Source organism: Podarcis pityusensis (genome assembly GCF_964106645.2).
Source record: "Podarcis pityusensis genome assembly, chromosome: 17".
NCBI classification, from domain to species: domain Eukaryota; kingdom Metazoa; phylum Chordata; class Lepidosauria; order Squamata; family Lacertidae; genus Podarcis; species Podarcis pityusensis.
The window spans coordinates 7194115-7216978 of NC_138042.1; the positions used below are offsets into that span (position 1 = coordinate 7194115).

Consider the following 22864-nt stretch of genomic DNA (forward strand, 5'->3'; position numbering starts at 1 on the left):
ATGGAGGCCTGTTCAACCTGGCACGTCTCCACACAAGACAAAAGTGCGGTGGGTCCTGTGAGTTGTTGTTTGCAGATGACGCAGCCTTGACAGCGTGCTCTGAGGAAGCTCTACAGAGACTCATCAGCTGTTTTGCCCAAGCCTGCATGGAGTTTGGCTTCACCATCAGCTTGATGAAGACCAACATCCTGGGTCAAGAGGTCACCATCACTCCATGCATCAGCATTGGTGACCACATGATTGAGGTGGTAGGTGATTTTCTCTACCTGGGCTCCACCATAACTAGCAACCTCTCCATTGACTCTGAGCTGGACAAGCATGTTGGCAAGGCAGCTACAGCAATGACTTGCCTCTCCAAAAGGGTATGGGAGACTGTGATGCTGTTGACCACAATGAAGATCTACCAGTCTAGTTTATGGGAATGAGATGTGGGCAACTTATACCTGCCTGGAGCAATACCTCAACACCTTTCACATGTGCTGCATCACATAGCAGGACAGAGTCTCAAACAAAGATGTGCTGTCCCAAACCACATTCCCAGCATGTTCACACCCCTGTCTCAGTGATGTCTATGCTGGCTTGGTCATGTCCATAGAATGGAAGATGGCAGGACCCAAAGGATGTGCTGGCTTCAGGCACCAGGCCTGTTGGCAGACCTAGTCTAAATTACAAAGATGCCATGAAGGCTGGTAACATTAACCCCGCCTTGTGGAAATAGCTTGCAGACATCTGCAGTGCCTGGAGGCAGGTCATGTAGCCACAGCAATAACCAGAGGGGGAATGACCATGGAAGGAGTACAGAAAGAAGAAATGCCTTGGTAACACATATCGGCACAATCCAATGCCTTCATCTGCCTCACCTGCAACAAAGCATGTCTCTCCCTTATTGGTCTGTACAGTCACAGCAGGCAAGGTAACTCTCCAAAGGTTTGACTTCACCTCCAAAGGCACATTCCTCCATTGTCTTCTGAGACAGATGGATGCCAACCAACTAGTTGATTCTCAAGTCAGACAATGTGCTATATTGTTATGCTTCTCACTATATAATTAGATACAAGGGGAGGGTGCAGTGTGTTGGTTCATGTAGGCAGCAAAAAGAACCGCTAGCCTGGCTAACAACAAGAGTTCCAGCAAATGCAGCTTTTATCAGCCCTGTAGCAGGATGAGGCTACACTTGCTGAAATTTCTCTTCCTTAAAAATCTCTACAGTACTAGAGGCCTCTTCTGGGATGTGCAGGCCATTGAAAGGCTTGGGATCTCAAACCGATATTTTTCAGCACCATCACCAAACTACAATTCTCAGGATTCTTTGAGGGAAGCCGGGGCAGTTAAACTGATGTACTGTATAAACAAAAACAGAATCAGAGTAAAAAAGGTGTTGGTGCACCTCTACGGTGTTCAACCCCTGCCCCAAATCCTGTGTCTCCTCACCATGCCATTTCCCAACCTCCAGTTAAGACACGCCATTGAAAACAGCACAGAGGAACCCAAGTTCACTGCCAAAAGTGCTGTGTTCCCACACCAAGGATAAAACTGTGGCCGTCGCCTTTAGAATGAGTACCAAAGATTTCACAATGCGCATGAAATGTCACTTGTTCTGTCTAGCCAGCAGGCAGAGGGGAATCACTTCTGATGCCTCTCTCTTTATACCCCTATCCACACCGTTGCTCCCAGCGGCCTCCCTGCATTTCCTTCACCGGACGCTCTCTATTTATGGACAGCATCTGGAAGGGCCTTGCGCAGGCTTGGGGCCGGCTACAAAGAGCCAGAGTCTTCAGAGGCTGCCTTAAGCCCTGTCCCGTAGGTCCCTCCTTTGGTCTTTGAATCCAGCGTTGAGTCACATACTCGGTGCTGCCCAGCCGTCCCGGACCTCAGTCATAAATCCTTTTCACAGTAGTTGCCTTCCCAAAAGTGTGTTCCTGTGAAGATCAAAGATTTATGGTGTGCGCATGCGAGAGAAAGAGGGCTAATTTCAGGCATGTATGGTGCGCTTCATGTGCCCACTTTGTCCTGTTCAAATGCACCCCTGTGTTCTAATTTTGCAGCGGAAGTGAGTGTACTCAGGATCTTTTAACGGTTAATGCATAGTTTTTCCTGTATCAATTCCAAAGTCCATATTGGGGCAATGCCATCATTAAGCCAACCAAAAGAGTTCTGGGGAAATCAAAAGCTTACACATTACTTTATGGCATTTTGGTTGGACTAACAAAGGCCTTGCCCTAATATGGACCTTGGATTTTTTTCTTATGGGCCAGCAGAGCTACTTTTATTCTCTGTATTAAGTTATCCTGAGTACCAAACACTCTTTATTAAGAGCGTAAGAGCTATGCCCATTTGATCTATCCGTTGCAGCATTTTTTTGCAAGAATCTCGGAAACCAGCAGTTTCCAGTAGTTCACCAGAGGACCAGTGCCCTTTCAGCCTATTCCTGCCCTGCTTCCTCTCTTCTTCACAAAGCACAGAAGCCACCTGCGTATCCCCAGAAGAGACACAACATCCTCCCTCCGGGGCCCCAGGCCTTAGCTTAGCTCACTCCACCCTTCTACCAACTTCTCCCCTTACTTTGGGTGTGGCCATTTCTGAATGGCAAAGTTATTTGTGCCAACGTGTACTTCTGTGGGGAAGCTGTTCTGGGTTCAGTTTCCCATCCCCATTGTTTCCCATCTTGGATGATGATGGCAGGAAGTTCAGAATTTAAAAATGAATAAAATAAATTCAATAAAACAATTCTTTGTTTTTCTGCAGGCGTCACCTTGTAGGCATGTGCCAATTCTACAAATGGAAGCTACTAGTAACGGCTTCTACTTGTCTAGAACAGCATTTATTTATTTATTTATTTATTTATTTATAGATTATGGTTATGATTATGATTATGATTATTATTGAATTTATATACTGCCCTATACCCGGAGGTCTCAGGGCAGTTCACAGAACAAAATCAAAATATAAAACTACAAAAATATATTGCCCTCAAACAATCCCACCACCACACACACACACAATATCAGCATGCTTGATAAGAAATCCTGAAAAGAAAAAGATTCACTAGGAATCTATCCCTGTCCTATAAAAAGGTAAAGGGACCCCTGACTGTTAAGTCCAGTCACGAACGACTCTGGGGTTGTGTCGCTCATCTTGCTTTACTGGCCGAGGGACCCTGCGTTTGTCCGCAGATAGCTTAAGGCGAACCAGAGCAGCACATGGAAATGCCCTTCACCTTCCTGCCGGAGCGGTACCTATTTATCTACTTGCACTTTGACGTGCTTTTGAACTGCTAGGTGGGCAGGAGCAGGGACCGAGCAACGGGAGCTCACCCCGTCGTGGGGATTCGAACTACTGACCTTCTGATCGGCAAGGCCTAGGCTCTGTGGTTTAGGCCACAGCGCCACCCACGTCCCAGTTCCCTGTCCCATAGGTGATTATGTTCTTTTAAAATAAAAAATAAAAAAGTGTCCGTCCCCCCCCGTCCCCACTATGTTACAGCACACACTTTCCCACAGAAGGCCTTTTTCCTACTGGAATTCACCAGAACTCAGTTCCGGGACCTCTCAGGTGAGCGCCATTGCCATTGCAAGAGAATAAGGGAGGTGTTTGTGGTGAGTTCTGGTGCCTCTTTTTTTAGAAAAATAGCATTGGGTATGGCACAGCTGGGAAGTGAAGTGTTGGTGCATGAGAGAGTGCGCTTAACACACAGACAGAGGTTGAGCTCGGTTCAGATTAAGCAGCTGTTTGGGACTGTTCCTCTCCAAGGGACACGGCAGCCTGGTTTGTATGGAACTCTAAGCCAAAACATGGCATCAGGATTGGCGGAGGAGCAGAACAGCTGTGACCTTCACTCATGCAGTTGCTCGTTCACAAGAAACCATGGTTTGGTTTAGCATGATGAGTGAACCGGTGAGGTGACTGACCCAAGCGGTGGGTTAAAGCTCCATTAAGGGCCAAGCTAGATGTGGCAGAAGCTGTCGGGTGTTTTTGTTTTGGTCCATGTTTAGCAGCGAGAGGGGTGTCTCATTTTTAGGACACAATGTTCGTGGCTTTAAGAGAAACTAAGCACAACTTTGCGAATATATTCAGAAACGTTTGTCTCTTGAACATACAGTGGTACCTCGGGATGCGAACGGGATCCGTTCCGGAACCCCATTCGCATCCTGAAGCGAACGCAACCCGCGTCTGCGCGTCTGCACGTGCACGGGTTGCATTTTGCCGCTTCCACGCATGCGCGTGATGTCATGTTGACCGTCTGTGCGTGCGCGCATGGCGAAACCCAGAAGTAATGTGCTCTGTTACTTCCAGGTCGCCACGGAGTGCAACCCGCAAATACTTAACTTGGAGCACATTTATCCCAAGGTATGACTGTATACTGTTGTTTTCTTTTAATTCTCGTTTTATGTAACTGTTGCATATATAGTGTCATTATCATCATCATCATCATCATTCTCTTCCCTCTACCATATCAGAACCCCACTTGTTAGCTGTCTTCCCTCGAACACATTTTCCAGAGCTCAGCTCAGCTGTAGTACCGGAAGTGGACCAGGCTGGGCAGGTGTGTGCCTGGAGCCACGGAATGTGGCCCAGTGAGGTGGGAGAGCAAAGCCTCAGCTCTCCTCACCTCCGCACCCATTGTGATGTTATAACCCCTCCCCACCCTCGGCTTAATAAGTGAGTGGGGCAGACGCATGAATGAATAATAAGCATGCTTTCATGAACTCTGCTGAATTTGGGCTGGGTGGCTACAGCTATCCACCAAGAGGTTTTCCTGCACCGGTCTCATTGTGAGTGAACATGAGCTGCACACAGACCGTCCAAGTGCTTTTTTCCTCCCTTAAAAAAATGTTTAGGGGTACTCTAATTTTCCCATTCATATTGAAATACAGCCCCTCAATGAGGCCAAACGTACCGTATTTTTTGCTCTATAAGACTCACCAGACCACAAGACGCACCTAGTTTTTGGAGGAGGAAAATAAGAAAAAAAATATTCTGAATCTCAGAAGCCAGAACAGCAAGAGGGATCGCTGCAGTCCCTCTTGCTGTTCTGGCTTCTGGGATAGCTGCGCAGCCTGCATTCGCTCCATAAGACGCACACACATTTCCCCTTACTTTTTAGGAGGGAAAAAGTGAGTCTTCTAGAGCAAAAAATACGGTAGATTCTGCGTCCCCCCAGAAAAAAGCATTGTCCAAGAGTCCCCAAATTAGGAGAAGCTGTCCTGGTTTGATCCCGGAATATCCCACTTTTCCTTAGGATGTCTCTATTTTCATTGGAGAAATGTTGGAGGGTATGGAGTTATCTGACCCATGAGCCATCTGAAGGCAGTCCTGTATAGGAAAGTTTTTCGAAGTTTAATGTTTTATGATGTTTTTATATATGTTGGAAGCTGCCCAGAGTGGCTGGGGCAACCAGTACGATGTGTCGGGTATAAATAGTAAAATTATCATTATGGAATGGGACGTCCCTATTTTCATCAGAAAAATGTTGGAGGGTGCCCTGTGAGAATTAGTAAGAAGGCCAGTGCCATTTCAACTTGTTTTGGGTCAGATTTCCCCTGCCCTCTCTATCTTCATTCACACCGGTGGCTTGTGGCTTGGTTTTGTTTTTTTCTCTCGTTCCCAGTGGCAATCCTGAATAGTAAAGTCCATTCCTCCACTCTCCGGCTGCGCCTTTTCCCAGCAGAAGATTGAGGCAAACCCAGGAATTACTTCCTCCGCGTGTTTTTGTCAGCCACCCAATCGTCCCTGGCTTGCGTCAAGCCCTGGCTGAGCTCAGATTTCCTTCCCTGTGATAAGCAGGCTGCGCACGCACGCACACACAGGCACACACAAACACACACACACCCCTCGCCATGGCAACACTACACACACAGACATTAAACAGTGTTTTACTTCGGAAGTCTGCAAAGCCGCAGGACGTCACTGTGGTTGCTGCAGTTATGTGAGGCCTATAATATAACACTTAATTCAGTACAGGTTGTCTGGCGAGGAGTAGCAGGGGCTATTTTTTCCCTCTTAAATGCAAATCTCTGTAATTTGAGCAAACTTCCTGGCTGCTGCTGCCACCGCCACCTCCCAGCCCCCAAAACCCTAAGAGGGCTGTGTGTGTGTTTTTGGACACTTCCATGGCAACAAGTCATGTTGTTGACTGGGTATTCCCCACTGTTTGTCACGTCCCTACAATGGCAAACGTTGTAGTTTTGCTCCTTTGTCTCTTGTTGGGAACCTTGCACAACAACAGCAGCAAATAGATTAACTGCCTGCAGCCAAACAACCAACCCGTCCCCAATTGTGAAGAGCTTTGCGGTCTTTTTATGGGGGAAGTGTGGAGGGGGTGGGACTGGGCTTCAGAAGTACAGTGGTACCTCGGGTTACATACGCTTCAGGTTACAGACTCCGCTAACCCAGAAATAGTGCTTCAGGTTAAGAACTTTGCTTCAGGATGAGAGCAGAAATCATGCTCCAGCAGTGCAGCGGCAGCAGGAGGCCCCATGGTGCTTCAGGTTAAGAATGGACCTCCAGAACGAATTAAGTACTTAACCCGAGGTACTACTGTAAATGGGCCCAAGTATGTGAGGAGACTCTTCTACAGACCTAGAGAACAAGACCCTTAAGACACGTGTGCTCTACAGTCACAACTTTCTGTACAATTCCATAGCCTACAACATTTCTCCAATGAAAATAGGGACACCCCATTCCATAATGATAATTTTACTATTTATACCTCACACATCTTACCGGGTTACCCCAGCCACTCTGGGCAGCTTCCAACATATATAAAAACATAATAAAGCATCAGACACTTTTTTTAAAAACTTCTCTATACAGGATTGCCTTCAGATGGCTCAGGGGTCGGATAACTCCACACCTAAGGAAAAGTGGGACATTCTGGGATCAAATCAGAAACCGGGATGGCTTCCCTAAATCCGCAGCATCCCTGGAAAATAGGGACACTTGGAGGGTCTGCAATTCTCAGCATTATCTCGGCATTCTGGTATAAAGCTGATGTATGTTGTTGTGTAGATATACTGTAGTGAGCTCCCAGCCACAAATTTTCAGTTGGCTATGGGAGTTGAGCATGTGAAGAGAAAATGTGGGTTTGGGTGTTTTTTTTTGCTTCTTCTTTTTTAAAGGATCCTAGCATGCTTTTCCCTGTTACGAGAACGCTACTTATCTGTCCACAGTGTGCATCTATCTCCCTATCTCATTTGGGAACTAAGTGATATCCATTTGAAGAAGCTAAGAAATGTGACTGCGGCTGAATCAAAATGTCTCAGCTGATGAGCAACTCATAGAGCTGAGCTTGGAACCCCTAGAATTTGGATTGGAAGAGTTGCATTGCTTTGCAATGGAGTCTTGGCTGGATCTTTCTTTCAGACACTTCATTACACATCTGCAGACCTCTCCAAGTGTCCCTGTGTCGGAGGGTAAGCATCTGAAGAAGAGGACTGTTGTCTTTGAAAGCTTGTGCCGTAATAAAGCCGCTGCCACAAAACCCTTTGTTGTTGTTTTTTATCATTATTGATGGATCCTAGCACAGTAAGTCACCTGTGTAAATAATACTGAGACCCATATTGTGGAAATGAAATACAATATGCAATTGACTGCTGTTACTGGCACTCACTGTAGTTTTGCACTCACTGTAGAACTATTCAGGAATGCTGTTATTGTATGATGATTCTTAGGGGCTATTTATTACATGTTAACACATGTTAACAGCACCCCAATACTGTGGTTCTTTTCTTTTAAAAGCTGCTGTGGGAGGAGGGAATTGAGAGCAGAGAAATGATGCAGGCAAAGGGAGGGGGGACTTAGCTTTTGCCCCACCTGCCATTTCATTGCTCCAAGTATCCTTCAACATGCTAGATTCTCCCTCCCACTACCACCCCGTAGCAATACATAAAATGCAGTTCATGCCAACCCCTTTATAACACAGATGACCATGTGGTGGGTTATAGTAGGCCACATCTGCCCCTCGCCCTGGATTTCCTAAACTCCCACCACCCTTCCTCATGCCAGATTGGGAATGCAAGGTGTGCCATTGCTTCTTAAGTATCACCCCCTTTTTTCCTGGAAGGAGGGACCCTGGCCAGCAAATAAGTGGCCTCACGTCTGCATTCTAATGACATTAGTTTTGTTTGATTCGCCTTTTCAAGTGACCTGACCTGTTTACAGTTCCTGGATTAATACAGTCATACCTCGGGTTACAGACGCTTCAGGTTGCGTTTCTTCGGGTTACGGATGCGCCAAAACCCGGAAGCACCGGAATGGATTACTTCCGGGTTTCAGCGGCCGCGCATGCGCAGAAGTGCTAAATTGCGCTTTGCGCATGTGCAGAAGCACCGAATCGCAACCCGCACATGCGCAGATGGGTTTCGAACGCTGCAGGTTGTGAACGTGCCTCCACTGTATGTGGGAAAATGCGGACATATGGTGACCCATGTCAGAAGTCTCGATTTGGGTGAATTTTCTTAAAAATAGTTCAAAAATGAAAGCTCAACAACTTTGGGCAAAACTAAAAAAAGGTCAACAACTAAAAAAAACGCACATGCTTCCAGGGGTGCAAGCTGGAGAGGACAAGGGTGGGCTCACTGTCTTGTCATGTCCTGCAGCAGATGAAACACTAGATGTCATGGCGGCAGCGATGTTGACTTATTTGCACGGGTTCCCTGTTCACCTGTAAACTCAGGCATGCTTTTAACATCAAGGGGGCACACAGGAAAGGGGATTTGAATTCTCCCCACTGCCCAGCCTTTCCTTCTCAGACCCTCTCATTTCACTTTATGCACTTTGCTCAATAACTTTGGTGTGTGGATTTTCACTTTTTGAAATATGGCAACCCTACACTTTACTCACCCTTCCTGACTCACTTCTGTTATTGGGGTAAGAAAAGTGCCTGAGGCAAAAAATTGTGGGGCATTCACAGGGTGGGAGGAGCATTCATCTCTTTTCAGCTTCACATTCCTTATCATGTTAACATACGACACCTGCCCTAACCCTTGAATTTTTTTGTTTCATTTAAAAAACAACCAACTGAGGCGGACAACTAGTTTGGGGAAGAACATTAACCACTATTTGAACAATGCAGCCTTTAATTCACTTGACTTTTTCTCAGACTATTACCATTGAAACGGTGTTAACAGAAGCAAAGCAAACGTCTGGTCTGATATCAAATTGGCTGTTCTTGCCTCTGGTTCCTTTAGTCTAAAAAGCAACATATAACATGTGGGTTTATTTCATTCTTCCTGGAGCATTTATATCTGATGGAAAAATGTAATCTGGAAGCTTGCATTGTAATATATTAGACATGTTAGTCTAAAGTATTTTTTCAACAAAAAGTAATTAATGGCCCACTAGCGAAATGAGAGGAGGTAGTAAATGGTGTTCAGGTGGGTATCTCCAAAAGCTATCCAATAACTTTCATGAATTACTTGGATGTAGGAATTAAGGAGTAGTATTCTGTCTTAAAACTGTGCCTGTCATATGTACACAAAGGGTTAAGCCTTCTCTGGAGTTGTTCTGACTAAATATTGCCACCTCTCTATGGTGGGCTTCTTGTCGTCACGAAGGGTTGCTATGGTGATGCTTCTACATTCCTAAATACAATTATTGGGAGGTTTTATATTTCCTCCATGCTCCAAATCAGCATAGCCAAGAATAGAGGAGAACCAATGTGCTGAGCACATGCAAAGGGAGATCTATTCTTACTCTCCCTTTCTGGCTTCTCTGTTCATGACGCAGCCTCATTTGCACCCATATTTGATGGCCCAATTCACAAGTCACTTTTTGTGACATGGAAAAGTAACTTTTTCACCCAATGTTCATGTAGTGAAATTATGTTTTGAATGCTCTTCGATACATTAAAATTGCCAGTGAATAAAAAAAACCTGTTCAAAATAGCGTTTAATAAAAAACTGGAAGTCTTCCTCTTAGGAATAATGGTGTCAGACATCCCAAGGGAGAAAAGAAGGATCTTTTTGTATGCAACAACGGCAACGAGAATGCTGATTGCCAGGGGAGGGAAAGGAGATAAAACTCCATCAAAAGAGGAATGGCAAGTAAAAATGCTGGAATACATGGAATTAGCATATATGACGGAAAAGATAAGAGATTGTTCAATCCAAAAGTTCAAAAGGGAATGAAAAATCTATAGACAATATTTAAAAGAACAGTGTCCCCGTATAAAAATTTTAGAATGCTTCAAATAACTCTTGGGATTGCTAAAGGTATAAAGAAGTCAAACAAGATTTAATAAGGATAAAATTGGAAAACAGAGGCAAGTAATTGAGAAAACAAAGAACCCATATCAAGGAAGTCGAAAGTTGATGGTACATTTTTGTGAATTTGTGATGTATTGTTCTGTTGTGCATTGTTTGTAAGAGATGTATCGTGCTTTTTTTGTTTCGTTTTCGTTTTCTTTTTTCAAGCTTTTGCTGTGCGTATAAGTGTTGATTTTAAACCAATAAAGATTAATTTAAAACAAAATAAAATTGCCAGTTAGCACAATCTTTAAAATGTTTCCTGTGCACACACCATACATTTAAAACACATTTCCCCTTCAAAGAATCTTGGAAACTGTAGTTTTGTTAAGGGTGCTGGGAACTGCAGCTCTGTGGGGGTAAACTACAGTTGCCAGGATTCATGTATGTGCTTTAAATGCCATGATAAGCTTACCACTATTTGCAAGATCATTACATTACGAAAATTTCAATCATTCCCACCTCCAATAACTTTTCTTCTTATTTTCAGTTCGTTCTGTCTGCTACATTCTACATTGCCTGGAACACTTTGTGGCATTCTGTGTTTTCACACACATGCATTTCTGCTTCGTAGATTTTTATTGTTGCTGGTACGTTGGCACATTCAGAAACATAATCCGAAAATTCAGACTCTTATATTATATTCCACCCCCACCCCAATTGTACACACAGACATGGGTAGCCCAACCAAAAAGCAAACAGAGACATCCTTCTCAAAAACTGAGAGCTAGAGGTGATGCAGGAGATTTGTGAGCAAAATCTGAAGCTGACCCGAAGTTTCTGAAGCTGACCCGAAGGAGAACCAGTGTGGTGTAGTGGTTCAGAGCGGTGGACTCGTAATCTGGTGAACTGGGTTCGATTCCCCACTCCTCCACACGCAGCTGCTGGGTGACCTTGGGCCAGTCACACTTCTCTGAAGTCTCTCAGCCCCACTCACCTCACAGAGTGTTTGTTGTGGGGGACGAAGAGAAAGGAGATTGTTAGCCACTTTGAGACTCCTTAGGGTAGTGATAAAGCGGGATATCAAATCCAAACTCTTCTTCTTCTTCTTCTTTCAGGATTTTATAACCTGATATTTCTCAGGGTCTGTAGGAGAAGAAGTAAAATATCAGGATGTGAGGAGCCAGCACCAAAAGAGACTGGGCTATTTTCCTGCCTGCCTTGATGAGAGCTTTCTTTCCCATTAGCTGAACTCATGTGTTCATTAGGCTCCATGTCAGCCAGAGCCATCACGCTTAGATCTTTGGCTGACGGGTGGTAAATTTAATAAATAAAAATTATAAGCTTAGGTAGCCAGTTCCCACCCACTGACCCTCCAAGTGCCATTGCCTGTCTTTAGCACTTGCCTCTAAGCTCCACTCGAATCCCACTGGGGGATTGGATTGTTAGAAGGAGCAGGCTTTATGTTGGGGGGACAGAACCCCAGTTAGTTAAGTATTTTTTTATTGATTTTTATTGATTTAGGGGGGCAGCTGCCCCTCCCTGCCCCCCTGGCTACGTCCATGCCACTGGGCTCCCATAGCTGCCCTGCTCTGCCAAATGCCATCCCATTATCTCCTAGGCTGCTCTCCCTGAGTCCCAGGGGCCTGCGATACAGGAAGCGTGGCTGAGACAACCCTACAGTTTGACCGTTCTGTGCAATCTGCTCCGCAGCACACAGGTCTGTGTTGCATATCTGAATTGCGTTTGCTGGAGTCCAACAAATCTGGAGGGCCACAATTTCCCTAGCCATGCATGCATTTATCTTCCATGGCATTAACCATATCTCCCACTGCAAAAATGTTACTAGTGCTTACAGTCTTATTATGCTCTGTGTAGGGATGCAAGGATCTGTCCGTTTAGGTTCTCTCAGTATTTTTCCAATTTCAAATCCAGTTCTCCAAATACTGCAGCAATTCACAATTAAAAAAAAAAAAAATCCTCATGAAAACCCATCAGCATTTTAGCTCAAATTTCCCCTAATAAACACATTTGTATATGTCGTTTTGACTTATTTACACATTTTTGTAAGCTAAATTTCCCCAATATAACACATTTGTGTGTGTTAATTTCACCAGTATGGTCATGTTTATGCTCACTTTCCCCTGACATTTTGATTTTTGTAAACATTGGCTGGTTGGCAAACTACATAGTAAAATTCAGGTACGTGCAAATTTTGAAGGACGGCTGCGTTTCAGTTCATATATTGTTTTGGAAAATGTGAATTTGATCAATTGGGCTTTGAATGAGGCCTGAACCAAATCTCTCCCCCAGCCCTGTACACTCCATTTCTAACAAGCCATGCCCAAATGCCACTGCATTCTCTTCCTGAATAAGCTTTTGAATCTCTGCTGTTATCACTGGCACCTTTTAAACCTTTTGCTATTATCCAAAAATTTCAGTCATTCCCTTGCTTGGCCCAGCCACCAAATGGATCTGAAGATCAAATCCTCGCAGAACTCCTCAAATAGGCCAGCTAAAATTAAACACTTCTCCCCCCACCCCGCTTTTTTATTTTATTTTTAAGTCTGCCCATTTCAATCTGGCTCTCCAATGGAAATCAATCGTTTAGAACTGTTTCTTAGTAGCAGGATTGCATCTCTAGATAGTAAGCAATCTCCCCAAAGTTCAAAGTTCTCGCTTTTTCTGCAATATCAGATCATTTTTTATGTGTAAGAAAAGGAACGGCCCAAGGAAAGTTTCTAGGAAACTTTTCTCATGGTACAAGAATGTCAGTATCCAATGGGATGACGGGGTTATAACAAACAGAAAGGAGTTAATCTTAACCAGAATATGACTCATCTTTGCCATGCAGGATTTTGAAGACCAAAAGTGTAAATGGGCCAGGAAACCACATAAAAAATGGGTCTATTCTCCAGGAGAGGCCAGGTGGGTCTTCTTGTTCTTGTGCTGGTGTGTAATAATTCTGATAGAAGTATTATTCATGATAATTATTATTCATCATGATTATAATCATTGTTGTTGTTGTTGTTGTTGTTGTTTAGTCGTTTAGTCGTGTCCGACTCTTCGTGACCCCATGGACCAGAGCACGCCAGGCACTCCTGTCTTCCACTGCCTCCCGCAGTTTGGTCAGACTCATGTTTGTAGCTTCGAGAACACTGTCCAACCATCTTGTCCTCTGTCGTCCCCTTCTCCTTGTGCCCTCCATCTCTCCCAACAGCAGGGTCTTTTCCAGGGAGTCTTCTCTTCTCATGAGGTGGCCAAAGTATTGGAGCCTCAGCTTCACGATCTGTCCTTCCAGTGAGCACTCAGGGCTGATTTCCTTAAGAATGGATGCGTTTGATCTTCTTGCAGTCCATGGGACTCTCAAGAGTCTCCTCCAGCACCATAATTCAAAAGCATCAGTTCTTCGGCGATCAGCCTTCTTTATGGTCCAGCTCCCACTTCCATACATCACTACTGGGAAAACCATGGCTTTAACTATACGGACCTTTGTTGGCAAGGTGATGTCTCTGCTTTTTAAGATGCTGTCTAGGTTTGCCATCGCCTTTCTCCCAAGGAGCAGGCGTCTTTTAATTTCATGACTGCTGTCACCATCTGCAGTGATCATGGAGCCCAAAAAAGTAAAATCTCTCACTGCCTCCATTTCTTCCCCTTCTATTTGCCAGGAGGTAATCATTAGCGAGTCCTAACCAAAATCTACGGCTGCCTTATAGTGGGGCCAGTTTGCTGGCAGCCTTTTTGTGAGTTTGCATAGTAACTCTGCCAGGTAGAACAGTCAGGCTCATAAACAACCGTTAGCCAAAATGGTTAAGCGGATGGAAGCTCAGGATCAGCACATTTGCAAGAAACTCTGGGAATAGCTGAGAGGCTATAGCTGTTCTGTAATTACAGGGCTGAGATCGGTTCTGGTTGCCATGGGTAGACATCCCAGCCTTGTCCAACAGGAACAACCTCTTGTGGGGAAACTTTCCTTTCTGCGCTTCAGTTCCTCGTTGAACTTGCAAGAGCTGTCTGCTGCATGCCTTGAAGAAAGAGAAGAAGAAGAAGAAGAAGAAGAAGAAGAAGAAGAAGAAGAAGAAGAAGAAGACTGGACCAAAGGTTCATTGCATCCAGCATTCTGGCTTTAACAGTTATATTTATTTTAACATATTTACCTAATGTACTGCCTTTTTGGGTGCAATCGCCCCTTCAAGGCGACATACAAAATTTAATAGAGTACAACAACAATAAAAATGACAATAAAATAACCATTTAATTAAAACCACATCACACACCCTTAAGACTGAATTGCAGGCAGAACATCCACATCAATTAAATAAAGCAAGGGCAATTAATTAAAAGCAGGGTGGAACAAACATGCTTTAAGTTGTTTCTTACAATGTTCACAACATGGGGCTACTCATGCTTCCAGGGGAGAGTTCTAGAAGTGTGGGGCCACCTCCAACAAGATCCTGTTCTCTGTGGCCAGCCAGACGCTTCGGGGAACTTATAAGCAAGGCATGAAGACAACAGCTCTCCCCTGTTGTTGTTTTCCTAACATCTGGTGTACTGCTTCTGTATATGGATGTTCCACCTAGTTATCCTTGGTAAACAGTGTCGCAAGGCCTGTCCTCCATATATACGAGATGGCATGAAGTCATTGACAGTCTGTGGTTTAGATCTACAGTGGTACCTCTAGTTGTGAACGGGATCCATTCCAGAGCCCCATTCGCAACCTGAAAGGAACGCAACCTGCGCCTGCACGTCTGCGCACATGTGGGTCGCAATTCGCAGCTTCTGTGCATGCGCATGATGTCATTTTGCGCATCTGCGCATGTGTGAGTGGCGAAACCTGGAAGTAACCCTTTCCAGTACTCCCAGGTTGCCGCGGGACACAACCTGAAAAGACTTAACTTGAAGCAAACGTTAACAAGAGGTATGACTGTATTTCCATCTGGGAGGTACCTCACAGTCCTGAAAAAAGGCAGAGGAGGAAGAGCCAGTCACAAGGAAATCACAGTTCACTAAAAAATAATAATAATAGCTGTGTGTCTGAAGAAGAAAGGGGGAGGGGAGGGACAGAGAGATGCAATGGTTACATGAATGGTAGGTGCATGTGTAACATTTGGAGTTGGCAGAGGGAAGCTCTGTGCTGTGTGTGATTGGCATGCAAAAACACAGTAGGCATGAACCATGCGTTTGGCAGGAAATGTGGGGCTCGGAAACCCAGCTGTCATTTCCTTGCTGCAAAGCAGGCAGGGTACAATTTGAGGGGGTGAGATGGGAGAGCAGGTGGGAGGGTATTAAATAGGGTTGCCATACGTCTGGAATATCTTACCCAGTATTCAGCCCTTGCAAACAGCATCTGGGCAGAAATTGTTGAAGTGTCCGGGAAAATCTGGGTGTATGGTGACCCATGAATCTCCTTAAAAATAGCTCCAAAACTCTCTTTTTTTCTTTGAATTTTTGCAAACCTAAAAAAAGCTCAACATTGGCCCAACATTAGGGGGAGTTCTTTAAATGTATGTTGTGTATGAAGCTGTTGTATATTCTCTTTGCAAGCAAATCAGGGTGAATGCTCAATAAATAGTTGGCACAGTCTAACCTCCCTGCAAACTTTGTGCAAACAAATCAGGATAAATGCTCATTAAGCAGGTAATCTGGGAACAACTTCTGTCGCCTAAAACACCTCTTACATTAAGTACTTGATTTACGTATGACAGCGGTTAGTTTTGTTTTATGTCTGGAGGATCCAAGACTCCTGGTTTTTGAATGGTAAAGAAAAATAAAAATCCCTGCTGGGTGTGGTTCCGTTTCTTTTTCTCTGCAATCTGCAAGCTGCAACAGGGAGGGGGGAAGAATATGAAGGAAGACAGGCATGAAACTCACAACCTAAAGGAAAGGGTAGTTTTGTTTGTCGGCTTGATGCTACAAGCCCCCAGTATGGCTTAGCAGACCAGATGACCAGGGAAGGATATATGTGGGAGAGGAGAATTTCACATGGTGGTGACTCACTGCTTCTCAGTGGGTGATGAGGCTCTAGACAGCTTCCCCGTTTTGCTTTTGTTTGGTTGTTCTGAGCGGGGTTGCCATGTTTTCCTCGCCAGTGAAGGGAAGCTGGAGGGAACTCGTCGTCACTCGCAAGGGGGAACAGTTTCAGCTCCAGCTCGTGAGGCTTGGGTGACCTTAATTTCTAAAAATACGCCTGGTCAGACAGGCGAAATCTGAGGCTTCCATGCTTCCAGGGGCTCTTACCTAGACATCACAGGCTGTGCGGTCGGTCCAGCTGTGTCCGTTCCCCAAAACATCTGGAAGGCTCCATAAGGATCGCTTCCTGTTGCTCCGCAGATGATAAAAGTTGGAGGTAGAAATTTCAAAAAGAGCCTTTTGGAAAAGTTAAAGCGGAGGAAACCACACTCTCTTAACTGTCTCCAACCTCGGAGCAAACGCATTTGGGATCAGTTAAGGGAAAGGGCCGTGCCAGCTCCTAATCTGAAATGTACACATTTTGTTCAGATACAGGCACAAACACAGCACTTAAAGGCACGTGAAACGATGCTTTCTCACACACGTTCCCTCGACGTTACAGGGCAGCCATGATTGTTTATTCACATGTTTGCTCTGCTCAAAGGGAGGGAGTCAGATTTTTACCTGGGTACAAAAGACTTGCGGGTATAGGGCAGTATGTAAATTCAACACATAAAAATAAATAAAATAAAAGGGCACATGAGTGAGAGAAGTTAAAACCCCACCAGTGGATGGGCAAATGTGCCCATTTCATTTTTCCTCAGTTTCTCATTTTTCCAGTTTTAAGTTCAGATCTACATTTCCGAATCAGTTTGATTTTTTTTTTTAAGTCTTCATCCACGAATTTCTCTAAATATACCCATGTCTGGATGCAATGTTTCCTAATATACACATTTTTTCAAATCATTTCTCCTAATATAATGCTTTTCTTGTATGTTCTTTTCACTAATTTGTGTGCTTTTATGCACACTTTGACCTAGTTGTTGTTAATAATAATAATAATAATAATAATAATAATAAATTTTATTTATACCCCGCCCTCCCCAGCCAAGACCGGGCTCAGGGCGGCTAACAACCAATAATAAAAACAAGTTGATTAAAATACAACATTAAAACATTAAAATGCAGCCTCTTCACAGGAGGAAAAAGGAAAAAAGAAAGAGGGGGAGGGAATCAAATTGATTCTAAGCCAAAGGCCAGGCGGAACAACTCTGTCTTACAGGCCCTGCGGAAAGAAATCAGATCCCGCAGGGCCCTGGTCTCATAAGACAGAGCGTGCCACCAGGCCGGAGCCAGTGTTGAAAAGGCCCTGGCTCTGGTTGAGGCTAATCTGACTTCCTTAGGGCCCAGGACCTCTAGGGTGTTGCTATTTATGGACCTTAAGGTCCTCCATGGGGCATACCGGGAGAGGCGGTCCTGTAGGTACGAGGGTCCTAGACCGTGAAGGGCTTTAAAGGTCAAAACCAGCACCTTAAATCTGACCCTGTACTCCACCGGCAGCCAGTGCAGCTGGAAAAGCACTGGGTGAATATGCTCCCATGGCAGAGACCCCGTGAGGAGCCTCGCTGCAGCATTCTGCACCCGCTGGAGTTTCTGGGACAGCTTCAAGGGCAGCCCCGCGTAGAGCGAATTACAGTAGTCAAGCCTGGAGGTTTGTGCAGTTTTCACACATTATTTTGCTCGAGAACTGCACTGCATAATGAAGAGAAGTGTGAATTTAGAAGGATGGCTGTTGTTTCGGTGCCCATATTGGACTCATCCACACTTCCGCTTGTGCCGTGCCTAGGAAGCATGGATCTGGGGACGAAGCAGGTAAGCCCTGGTCTGCATCACCAGTCACAAAGCACACCATTTGACTGGCAATTTATGCCCAGTCTGGGGGGGCAGACCCCTCAAATATTTTATTGGGGGAGGGGCTGAAGGGACCTTGGCTCCTAGGAGTCGGTTCCTATGCTCAGAGCAGTCTTCCACTTGCCCTACTCCTTTCCCAGTGGAACCCTGCTCATTATTGCTCATTCGTAGCAAATGTTAGGAGAAAACCCCGATTGCCATTTGTTCCTAATGAGCACCAGAGAATGGTACTTCCCAGGGACAAGCCATTGTTTCAGAAAGTGTGAATTAGGTAGGTCTGTCTTTAAATGCATTTTTTCTCTCTCCCATCCCTACCCTCAGTCCTGTCCTACGTTTCGTTCCTGGGATTTGCCACCGCCAGCACTTTTAACTCATTCCAATAATGCCAGAAATGAGCCACGCTGGGGAGAGAAGGGTCTGAAGCAATGGAGCCCATGTGCAGCTTTTGATGCAAAACTCCACAAACCCTGCTTTGCACATGAGTTGGGGGGCAGACCGTGCATAGCAAACCTGGCTGCCTCTGCTGTGTGCATTTGAGCTTTAACTCATAGACTTCATTCAAACATAGACATTCGAGCAACATCATCAAGCAGTTCCACACAAATCCAGACTTCCCACAGAAGGCGCCTTCTGCAGATGAACCATCAGCCTTGACACATTCTAACAATGCATTTCCCAGCATGAGTCTGTCTCATTCGCACATTACATTTTTAGGTGTACACTTGAAAATACGAATGTGTGAATCCGCCCTGGGTTAAGCATCAGGGGGTGTTCCCATTGATGCACAACAGCCCAATCAGGACAGAGTGTGTTCAGTGGCCACAGAATACTGACTCATCAGGGCTCGTCCAGCTTCCCCCACCACTTACCCCCTCAGAAAACCTGCTCTTTAGGGTTGAATTGGAGCAAATGTCAATTGGGTTTTCTGCGGTTTGACATTTTTCCGATTCCATGCTAAAGTGGTGAGTGGGGCAAATGGAAACCACTTGGACCCATGCTTTCTAGGTAGATGCGTGGATGAGCCCTCACTGTTGGGGTGGGAAAATGGAATGGAGTACCCCGAACAGGAGGTGCTGGCGGGGAGTGAAAAAAGAAAGATCAGGAAATGCAATGAGATACAGTGGAGAGGGGTCATAACTGACTGGCCGGCTGTCAGGCTTCAGGGAATCGCCCCCCCCCCTTTGGCAATAGATAAGCAGAACAAACAAACAAAAAGGAGTCTTCTTACCAGTTAGAAATCTTAATAATCACAGCGAGAGAACAAAGAATCCATTTCCTAGGACTGAAGGTGCTCCCAATTAAGGGTTACACCCACTTTCTCCATAGTCACCCACGTCACTATCACGCCTTGTAACCTGATCTCTCAACCACTGTTCTTTCTGAGTAGCCATTTTATCTGCTCTCCTTGACCTTGGGCTGAGCGGATGGGCACTTCCAGAGAAAGTGAGTCTGTTAACTCTTTCTCTCCCAGTGCTTCTTCTCCTAGCTGTTTCCCATCCGGTACTTTCCAGCTTCTGCCTTCTGAACTGCGAACCACTGTTCCAAATCTATACTGTCCTCCTGCTCCTGGGAAGATTCAGGCTCCCACCATTCTTCCCAAAAGCAGCCCCCCTCAGTACGGTCCCAATACTGGCAGACTTATTGGAACAGGGAACAAGAGCACTTCACTCAAACATTTTGTTGCCGGTCCTCCTGGCTAACTTCTAATTTTCAAGAGGAATGTTTGCTAAGGTGCCATCACCTACCTGATCCAGCCCTACAATGCTACCAATGGAAGCAGCAGCATCCAAAAGCACCCTGGAAGAAAGCCACGTCCAGATAATTGGCTTTCAGATTTCGTACAGTCATGGAAGCGCTCTTTACCAGAGGATTTTGTTTTGTGCACTCGGCTGGTCCTGGACTCCAGAGAGGCCTATGAAGACTAGATATCACTTTGAACAAACAGAGAGTCCACCTTGAAACACACCGATATATATGGCTGTCACTTTTTCTTTTTTCTTTTGAAATCCCCGCTTTTCTCCCTGACATGTAGATAGTTAGTTGGTGACACTAACTGCAGTTACTTGCCTGTCTGAACCCCCACCTTGCTATGTCTGTGGGACCCTTTCGGACAATCGGACCAAAAATTATTAAAAGAATGGGGATGTGCTAAAGAGTACAGTGGTACTTCAGGTTACATACGCTTCAGGTTACATACGCTTCAGGTTACAGACTCCGCTAACCCAGAAATAGTACCTCTGGTTAAGAACTTTGCTTCAGGATGGGAACAGAAATCGTGCTCCGGCGGCGCGGCAGCAGCAGGAGGCCCCATTAGCTAAAGTGGTGCTTCAGGTTAAGAATAGTTTCAGGTTAAGAACGGACCTCTGGAACGAATTAAGTACTTAACCTGAGGTACCACTGTATATGAAAAAACATTGTTCTGGAGTAAGCATGTCGGTATGTAACAAATGAAGTTTTGCAAGGTTAAAGAAAGAGGAAAATGGTGCAAAAAGTATAAAGATAGAGATAATCTACATTAGACACAACAATTTAGAAAGAGTAAAAATTTCAAGGTCTTAGAACAAAGGAAGGAAGTCAATACGTGTATACATACGTAACGATTAGAATGATAATATGGTTTTATTTGTAGATGTGTGTTTTGTGTCTTTGTTTTTTTGTGTTTTTCCCCCCGCTTGTGTTCCCCCCCCCCCCTTGTTTGTACTGTTTTGGATTCAATGTTTGTAATTTGTGTTCTAATTTTGCATTGAAAATAAAAAAAGAAAAAGAAAACTTGTAAGATACAGGAATCAGGATTCAGACAGTGGTTTTTTGGGGGTGGGGGGGTGTAAGTCATCCCTCCCTTAACCCAAACCAGGCGTACGCAAACCCGTGTGTGCCGGCACACATGCGCACATGGCTGCCACAGTGGCCTCCCAGCCTTTCCAATGTCCCGACTCACTTTTCCCGCCACTCCCTTTCCTATAAACATCTCCATCTTCCAAGGATGGTGATAGCGAAAGGCAGATTTAACATCTCTGGCATCAGCTCGCTGCTGAGGATGCAGGCAGGAACTGTTCCACTGTAAGCCATCCCTGATGGTCTGTTTTGACGACTGGGCCCTGATTATGTGGTGAAAATCCCTTTCGCAAGGGCTGTGTGAGCCTCCTTTATGAATCAGCACAGATTTAGGTTCCCTGTCTGCCTTGCTATAAATACAGGGTTGCTAAAAACTGATCTCGTGAGCTGCCTTTTTTGTCTCTCCTTGGCAGAGCTATTCGCTGCATTTGATGTTCCCGCCTGGAATGGCTCTTGGTTCCAATCCATGCATGCTGAGCACTTACACTTTCAGAGGGAAGAAATGTTGTTGGCAGCCGGCTAGAGGAAGGAGGGCTCGGGGTGCGTGGGCTCCGTTTGCATCTCTGGTGAGCGATGAGTGTAAGAGGCAAGATAGATAGCCGTGAAGTCCGATGCGCCACAGCAGCGAGGCTTGTGAGAAACAGCAATCAGGGCCTTGTCCTGAGTCCCAACTCCCCAGCCCCTTGGATAGGCAGTGAGGCCTTCTGGGTTGAGAGTGGGCATATTTTCAGGGCCAGATACGTTCCATCTGTGGCTTGCCTTAAGTGAAAAGCTTGGGAACAGCTGATCTAATAAATCGCAGGGTAGGAACTAATGACCAGGGTGCTCTGGAACAGCATGTTAGCTGGCAGGATCAAGCGCTCCAGGATTTAGGGTGGCTACTTATGCATCAAGAAAGAAAGAAAGAAAGAAAGAAAGAAAGAAAGAAAGAAAGAAGATGACCAAAGAGGACACGGATTTGCATTAACAAATTGCCTGAGCTGAACAAATAATTAAATTCCAAAAAACAAAATCATGTTGCTTTTTTGAATTTTGCATTTTTTTTAAAAAATCCCTGTGCTAATTTATATGTCTAGATGCAAATTTAGAAATAATGACTATAATTTAAACAGAAATGCAATCCACCTCACCAAAATGGGGAAGATTGTGACCAAGTGACTTATTGTGCCAGTTTATGCAAACTGTTGGTGCACAACTTCAAGGCCCCTGCTGCTCTCACTTTCTTTCTTTCTCTTTTCTTTGAACAAAACTTGGGTCAGATGGCTACCCTACAGTTATTCTAACTGGCGAACAGAAGCAGAGCTTGGTAATGTGGTAAAATTTGACACCTAGCCCCAACCCCTTATTGACCATTCACTCTGATTTGTTTACAGGGTGGTTATAATGATGTTGAATCAAGAACTTGCCATCCCATATTTTCCAAGACATTTCCTTCTCACTTTGCGTACCTCTAAAAGTCTGCTTTTGGCGGGGGGGCAGGGGGGCGGGGCAGGTGACTGACTCCCATCCGAAAATAGGAAGCACCCCCAGGGGGGAAAAACCTTCAGGCATGGGCTGGCTCCACCCACCTGGGTTCACCATTGCATCCTTCTAGGCAGGAAGGAATATAAAGCCTTCCTGTACTAGCAGAGCCATACGGTACTCCCAACCTCCGCTGTGTCTCTCTAGCTCTTGTTTTTCTTGCTCCTGACTTATGCTTCCACACTGGATCCTGCCTACTGGTTGGCCCTGATTTACTGTTCAGTCCTGACCACTGGCCACTAGTTGCATGACTCCTCCTGGCTTACACCAAATTTTTGCCCACAGTCCTGCACTGACTGTGGCGGAAGAGGAGGGTTGCATGGCTGACATTCCCCATAAATGAGGATAGTAGCTTTTGAGCACTGGGAATAGGAAGTCAGAGCAGAGGCAGGTGTCCTCTCAACATGTTTCCAGGCCTCCAGTCATATCAGTGTTGCTTAAAAATAACTTGGCACAGAAGGCTG

General features: G+C 45.1%; 1 long non-coding RNA gene across 3 annotated transcripts; it reads right to left on the minus strand.

The window, feature by feature from the left end:
- Positions 1 to 10220: 10220 nt before the first annotated feature.
- LOC308467023 lies at positions 10221 to 21732 on the minus strand. 3 transcript variants are annotated; one of them, XR_013981091.1, is made up of 3 exons: positions 21365 to 21732; positions 12041 to 12130; positions 10221 to 11330 (listed from the first exon to the last, which is right to left on the minus strand). It is a non-coding gene; the product is annotated as an uncharacterized lncRNA (long non-coding RNA). The 3 variants fall into 3 exon arrangements; XR_013981092.1 differs by lacking the exon at positions 21365 to 21732 and adding an exon at positions 16422 to 16596; XR_013981093.1 differs by lacking the exon at positions 21365 to 21732 and adding an exon at positions 16182 to 16596.
- Between the last annotated feature and the right edge of the window lie 1132 nt (positions 21733 to 22864).